This window comes from Sminthopsis crassicaudata, chromosome 6 (genome assembly GCF_048593235.1).
Source record: "Sminthopsis crassicaudata isolate SCR6 chromosome 6, ASM4859323v1, whole genome shotgun sequence".
NCBI lineage: Eukaryota > Metazoa > Chordata > Mammalia > Dasyuromorphia > Dasyuridae > Sminthopsis > Sminthopsis crassicaudata.
In genome coordinates, this window is record NC_133622.1 from 245242551 (window position 1) to 245250048 (window position 7498).

General features: G+C 41.0%; 1 long non-coding RNA gene across 1 annotated transcript; it reads right to left on the reverse strand.

The window, feature by feature from the left end:
* Positions 1 to 430: 430 nt before the first annotated feature.
* Positions 431 to 7281, reverse strand: LOC141547787 (uncharacterized). Its single transcript, XR_012483624.1, has 3 exons — positions 7125 to 7281; positions 5231 to 5361; positions 431 to 2568 (listed from the first exon to the last, which is right to left on the reverse strand). It is a non-coding gene; the product is annotated as an uncharacterized LOC141547787 (long non-coding RNA).
* Positions 7282 to 7498: the final 217 nt, after the last annotated feature.

Here is a 7498-nt window from a genome sequence, read left to right on the forward strand (position 1 = left end):
GGACAACATGGCGGTATCTCAAGAGTGATGGAGTAGGAGCCCTAATACCCAGATTTCCACTAGCCTGAAAGCCAAGTTGAACATCTCTCTGGGTCTCAGTTTCCTCATCTTTAAAATAAAATTGGTTTCAGATTTTCTGAAAAGTCCATTCTAGCCTTTCCGGCATTCCTGTTAAGAGTCATCCTCAATCACTGAAGATTGATCAGCTATGCATTACAGAAGTTCCCACTCACGATTCTAATCCTGTTAGGTAAATCCTGATGCTTACCGAGCTCTGGCTTTAGAACACTCACGCCATTCACTGCATGCTGCTGGATAAAGTGGGAGAAAACCAGAAACCACGCTCACTGGATCTTCCTGCCAAGATAAATCCCTTCTCATTCACAAGAGATCTCATTCTACCCTATCTTCTCCAGCAGATTGCCTTCTCTTTCATCCCTATTCTCTTCCTGTCTCCTGTTTTACAAACACACCCATGATTCCCCTCTCCCCCCAAAAATTCTCATTTGAACCATCCATCCATGCTAATTTTTATCTTATGTTTCTTCTTTTTCATGGCTAAACTCTTTGGGAGATCAGGATCTCTACTTCCTTTTCTCTCACTCTCCATGTCTGCCTTCTGCCTTCATCATTCAAACTGCCCTCTCTGGTTACCAAGGGGCCTTTATTATATTGGCCATTTCTCAGTTTTCTTTGTAACTTTTGAATTTTGGTCAGTAATCACTATGATGCTCTCTTCCCTCTAGTTTTTCATAGTACTGCTGGCTCTGATTCTCTTCATTCTTGTCCAATGGTCCTTTCTCTTTCACTGAATCTTCATCCAAGTCTCAAATGGATACCCATGAATCTCTCTCCTGGACCATCTTCTTCATCTGTCCTGTTTTTCTTGGTGTTCTTATAAGCTCCCATGATCTTTATGCTTATGATGTTCAATTCTACTTATCTGCCCCAGACCTCTCTGCAGACCTCCAGATGTCCTGTATTACCTCCCAGTTCAAATACACAATCCTCTCTGGCTTTTAAAGCCCTTTATAGCTTACCTTCCTCCCCCATATTTTCACTCATCTTCTATTTTGCTCCCCACATGTACTCTGTGCTTCAGGGACCCTTGTGTTTCTAATAAAACTCTCTATTTCCCATTTCAGAGAAGTCTCCATCTCTGCCTCGGCTTCCTCCAAGTCTCACCCATAAGGGTGTTTTTTCTGACCACCTCTCCTACCCCACACCACTTAACCCAGGGCCTTCCCCCTGAGATTATCTCCAGTTTTTACTGCCTGTTCCTTGTTTGTGCATAGCTCTTTGCATGTTGTCTCCTCCATGTGTGAGTTCCTCGAGGGTCATTTTTTTTTGTCTTTCATTGTATCCCCAACACTTAGCACAGTGTCAGGCACTTAGCAGACACTAAATAAATGCTCCTTGATTTGACTTGAGCAGGACAAGTCAGTCAATTCCATAGTTTAGTAATACCCCAGTGTGACAGGGAGCATGAAATAAGGGTCGATCCCCCCTGGAGAGGACAGCCAGAGATGTCTTTACAAGGTCAAGAGTATGAGCTGACAAGATGAGGGCAGTTCTTGAATTCCAGAGCTGGGATTCTGGAAGGATGAATGATCATAGGAAGAGGAAGAATCTAATCTAGGTGACAAAACCGATCTAGAAAGATGAAATAATTTAGCTAGGATGACACAGGAAATAAGCAACAGAGGGGAGATTTGTGATTTTATGCCGAATTCTGGTGGAGAAGAAAGACTAAAGACCAAGGAAAGGGAAGGGAAGAATGGAAGAAGCTTTGATTAAGCTCCTACTGTGTGACAGGCACTGTGCCCAGAATAGAAATCCACTGACAAACAATGGAGTCAGGGCACAGGAAGAAATCTGCAAGCCACAGCCTCAAACAATCCAAAATTATTTACCAAGTGCCGCCATTTGTCAGACAAAGTGCTATAAAATACTTCAGTCTCAGGGAGTTTTCATTCTAGTGGTGGATCCCACCAAACACACACACACACACACACACACACACACACACACACACACACACACACACACACGGACTCTTGTTAAGGAATATTAAGGGATGCCCTGAATTGTCTTTTTTGAGTTTCCATATTTTCCAGAAACACTGGACCCAGAGTACGTGTCAAGAACAAAAGGCAGCCGTCCCCAAGCTGACATCATTTGCTGTTTGCATCCCAAACACAGTATTCCCTGTGTGTTCTTGGGTGTCAAGACAGGTGCCAGACAGGCTGCGCTAGCTTGAGAAACTGCTTGTGGGAGCCTTGTAGATAAGCACACCATCCTATCTTCATGGTCTAGCAGTTCCAAAGGGAAAAGAATGTGGCTTTTGCCCTCGCCTTGCTCCTCCCCTTCAGAAGGGGTCCTTTGTCCACCTTTACTGCACTTTCCCCCATCCTTTAGTGGACATTTGTGTTTTCTCCTCCTCTCTTTGTCCTGCTATCATAAATACACAAACTTCTGCATGGATTGGACTCTTTGGGTTCCACATGCTTGTTCGTTTCTCTTATAATAAATCTAGTTTTCACGTAAGTTTCATAAAGTTGTGATTGCCTGTTGAAAATAAATAAAAATATGTATAACATAAACAAAGTGAATCCATAGCAAACTGAGTAAGTGCAAGATATTTGGGGCAAGGAGACAAGCATTTATTAAGTACCTTCTATGTGCCAGTTAATGTTCCAAGTGCTTCACAAATACCTCATTTATTTATTTATATTATTTCTAAATTTTATTTATTTATTCTGCCTTATAATATATAATTCTTATTATATTATAATATTCTGCCTTATAATTCTCACTTGAGAACATAACTATTCTTATTATTATTCTCATTTGAGGAACATGAGGCAGAGAGTAAATGATTTACCCAGAATCACACAGCTGTTAGATGTCTGAGATAGGATTTCCTGAACCCAAATCTAACCCTCATTTAAATAGCACTTTGTCTCATAGGTAGGGCTCCCAGTAAATTTACCCCAGTTTCAAGGTACTCTGTGCGTTTGTGTCCATTTAAAAGTTATAGCTCACAAGTCCTCACTTGAAATATTTACTTTTTTCTTGTCACTTCAAAGACTAGTTTAAAGTACTAGTTAATGGTATAGTTAGAAAAATGACATGAAATTCTAGCTCTAGAGCCAGTCCCTCATCTAATTTGTATTATACACTCATTTGTATCTTTTTTTACTAATAAAAATATTAAAAAATGGAAAAAAGCAGGTTTTATTTTTTTTCCTTTGCTTTTTAACCATTCCTGATTCAAGTAGAAGGTGTACAGCAGTCATTTATGGGGTAATCTTATTTTACAAAAGGTCCAGAGAGAGTTGTTTGAATGGCTTTTCGAGACTAAATCAGAGGCATGGCAGTGTTATTTTTTGGATGCCCAGCTTCCTCAAGAGGGTGCCAGAAAGAGAAACAAAGTCACTCTCCTTGGGTTAAGTCCTTCCCAAGTACTGTGTGCTTGATCCTTACAAAGAACCGCCCAGGTTATCCCAAAATTAGCACAAGAGAACAAAGGGTAACTTCCCTGATTTTGAACCCACAGCATCTTCAACCTTTTCTTTTGGGGAAACAGCAGATAGATCTGGAGATAAATTGATGTCTGCAGTACAGATTCCCGAAGACAGGTGCAAAGAGATGTTCTGTTAAACACCTTGGGACTCTTGAGACATAATTTAGTTTAATAATTAATAATTTATTGTCATTCAATTACATCTGACTCTTCATGACCCCATTTGGGGTTTTCTTGTCAAAAATATTGGAGCAGTTGCCATTTATTCTCTAGTTCGTTTTACAGAGAAAGAAACTGAGTTAAATGACTTGCCCAAGATCACACAGCTAACAAGTGTCTGAGATCGAATTTGAATCCACAAAATTGAATCTTCCCGAGTTTAGGCCCAATGTTCCATCTTCTGTGCCATCTAGGAGTCAATGATGCTTCTAGTTCACATTTATAAAGCACTTACAGTGCGCTGAGCCAAGTGCTATGTGCCAAGTGCTTTACAATGATTTTCTCATTTGATCCTCACAACCACCTTAGAAAGTAGGTGCTATTAATTTGGAACTATGCCCCAAAAGTTATCAAACTGTGCATACCCTTTGACCCAGCATTGATGCTATGGGGCTTATATCCCAAAGAAATACTAAAGAGGGAAAAGGGACCTGTATGTGCCAAGATGTTTGTGGCAGCTCTTTTTGTTGTAGCTAGAAACTGGAAGATGAATGGATGCCCATCAATTGGAGAATGGTTGGGTAAATTATGGTATATGAAGGTTATGGAATATTATTGCTCTGTAAGAAATGACCAGCAGGAGGAATACAGAGAGGCCTGGAGAGACTTACATCAAGTGATGCTGAGTGAAATGAGCAGACCATTATACACTTCAACAACAATACTGTATGAGGATGGATTCTGATGGAAGTGGATATCTTCAAATAGAGAAGAGCTAATCCAATTCCAACTGATCAGTGATGGACAGAAACAACTACACCCAGAGAAGGAACACTGGGAAGTGAATGTAAACTGTTAGCACCACTGTCTATCTACCCAGGTTACTTACACCTTCGGAATCTAATGCTTAACGTGCAACAAGAAAATGGTATTTACACACATATATTGTATCTAGGTTATATTGTAACACATGTAAAATGTATGGGATTACCTGTCATCGGGGGGAGGGAGTGGAGGGAGGGAGGGGATAATTTGGAAAAATGAATAAAAAAAAAAAAAAAGAAAGTAGGTGCTATTGTTGCCCCATTTTACAGATGGGTAAACTTTAGGCACACCCTAAATAGGAAGATTCGTTGGAGTTTTGTAGAGAGAGAGACGTCAAAATATCCTGTTTTAGCTTCTCATTATCAACATTAAAATAAGAGAACAGTATTAAATGAGCTCTGATAGCCCTTCCAGCTTCCATACCGCATTGTTTGCGTGTCATTTCCCCATTAGATTGGGAGCTTCTTGAGTCCAAATCCTGTTTTTTGCACTTTCTTTGTAGCCCCAGCAGTTAGCACAGTGCCTGACACATGGTAAGTGCTCAGTCGTGATTGCTGACTTGATTAAAGTAAAATGGGTCTGTAGGCAGGCTTTTTAAGGAGGCAGAGCCATCATACATGTGTATACACACACATCCAACACACTCACATATAGAAACCCCTCCCAACACACACATACACAATTTTAGCTTTGATTGTTTTCTTTAACAAAGAGTCTTACCTGTCTAGCTTTGGCTATAAGTGGCTTTTTCCCTTTAGAAAGAGAGTCTTTACCTCCAGAGGTCCCATTTTTTGGAACAGAACAGCAAGTCCATAAGTAATTATTGTCTCTGAACCCCTTTTTCTTGCTCCCTAAGGAAAAATCAAATGAAATTAATAAGCGTTCATTAATTCATTTATTAATAAGCTTACACTATGTACAAAGCATGCTGTGTACATATAAATAATATAATGTAGTAATATATATATACTATAATAATATACTTAATATAATATATATGATATGGTATGTGATATGATATAATATAATATGTGATATAAGGTTCATTCTCATTTATAAATGAGGAAACAGATTCTGAGAAGTTCTGACTTGGGTGCAGACATGTGTAAGTTAATGTTTGAACCCTGGGCACCTGATTGCAGGACCAGCTCACCATCTATGATACCCCAATATCTTAAACTATGGGTCGCAATCCTATGTTGAGGTCATATAACAATGTGAGGGTTACAAAATTATGATTTGTTGTCAGTAAATGTTTGATTTGCACACCTATTTTATACACACACACACACACATATCTATATATATATAATAGGTTCTGGGTTCATATAAAAAATTTTTCAAGCAAAAAGGGGTCCTGAGTGGAAATTTAGTTCTGAATGGTCTGGGTGATGATGATAATAATAGTTTGTTCCTTATGGAACCTACTAAAGCTCCCTGAAACAAGGAGTTTACAAATAGTTTTCCTGACAATCAGCCTCTGAGTCAGGCAGTAAAATATTCTTATCCCTGATTTAAACAGGAAGAAACTGGGGTTCAGCCAAGTCAGGGTCACCCAGAGAGGCCCTAGACCAGCCGGTAAGCATCTCAGCCGGAATTTAAATCCATTACTCTTCCCACTACACCACACTGAAATGCCAAGTGACACCACAAATATTCCGAGAATTAGGGGAATGAAGAGCATCTCTAACCGACGGGTGAATCTGAGGAGTGCTGAAATACTTTTCCCTTTATAAGTACCCATCCTGTAGCATCCGCTGGTTGGTCCTTGGCCCATTTCGTTTATATGACAATAAAGAAACCAGTCTAAGGCCCAGGTAATTCTTCTCTATCAAACTTGCTGTCCCCTGCCTTCTGGAGTCCAGGTCCAGAATTCTGTTTCACTAGCTGCATCTAAGATCCCACAGGTGGGTAGTTGCCAAAACCATAATTCATTCCCAGAATTCATTTGTTTCCTCGATTCCAAACCCAGTGTTCTTTCTACAGCCTTCATGTTGTCCTATATAGTTTTTAATTAAGCCAGTGAGCTCAGGGAGTTCTAATGCATAGAGTGTTGAACTGGGAGTCCAAAATAGGAGCCAAAGACGCGTTCCTATTTGTATGACTGGGCTTTATTTCTCTGCAAGATGGGCATGCTGGCGCAGATGACCCTAAAGGTCCCTTCTCTCTTGAAATCAATGATTTAATGGCTGATTACGAACTATTGGAGACAGAAAGAGATCGAGTGTGGAATCTGAGAATCTGGATTCAAATTCTCCTTCTGCTGAATTCTCAGTTCTGCCATGCTCTGGTATTTGGATGCCCAGTGAGGCACTGGAAGGACTTGGGGATTGGTTGTCACCATTAATCACTCGGGCCTTGTCTCCTCAGCTATAAGGCCTTGGTCCAAACAAACAAACAAACAAAAAACAAAAAATTAAAAAAATAAAAACTATGGGAAGATGGACCCGAGCTGACGCCGAGTGAGAGGAGCAGAAGCAGGAATGCACTGTGCAGGGCATCAGGAGCCTGGCTTCTTCGCTGTGACCCGAGGGAGCCCCGACAAACTTTGGGTGGAAAATGCCACCTGCACCCAGAGAGACCCCGAGGAGGCTCAATGTGGATCCGCACTTACTATTTTCATCTTTTTTTTTCTTCTTGCGGTTTTCCCCTTTTGTTCTGATTTTTCTGTCCCAATACGATTCATATAAAAATGCGTAAAAAACAATGACTATACAAGAAAAGCCAAAAAAGAAAAAGAAAAAAGAAAAATGAAAATGAAAGGGGCCGGTAGCCTGCTGCCGGGTCCCTGCCACTGCGGCCCGGGCCCTCCCCCCGCCGGCCGAGCGGGATGCTCTATCACTTCCTATTTAGGCGGTATCTAGGGGTACGGATTTCATTACGAAGACTGCCCCCGCGGCTCCTAGAGTCCACGCACCGGTGTCCGGGTCCTGGGGATCCACCTGGGCCCGGTGCAGAGCACCCCCCCAACTGCTGCCCGAGCCCCGA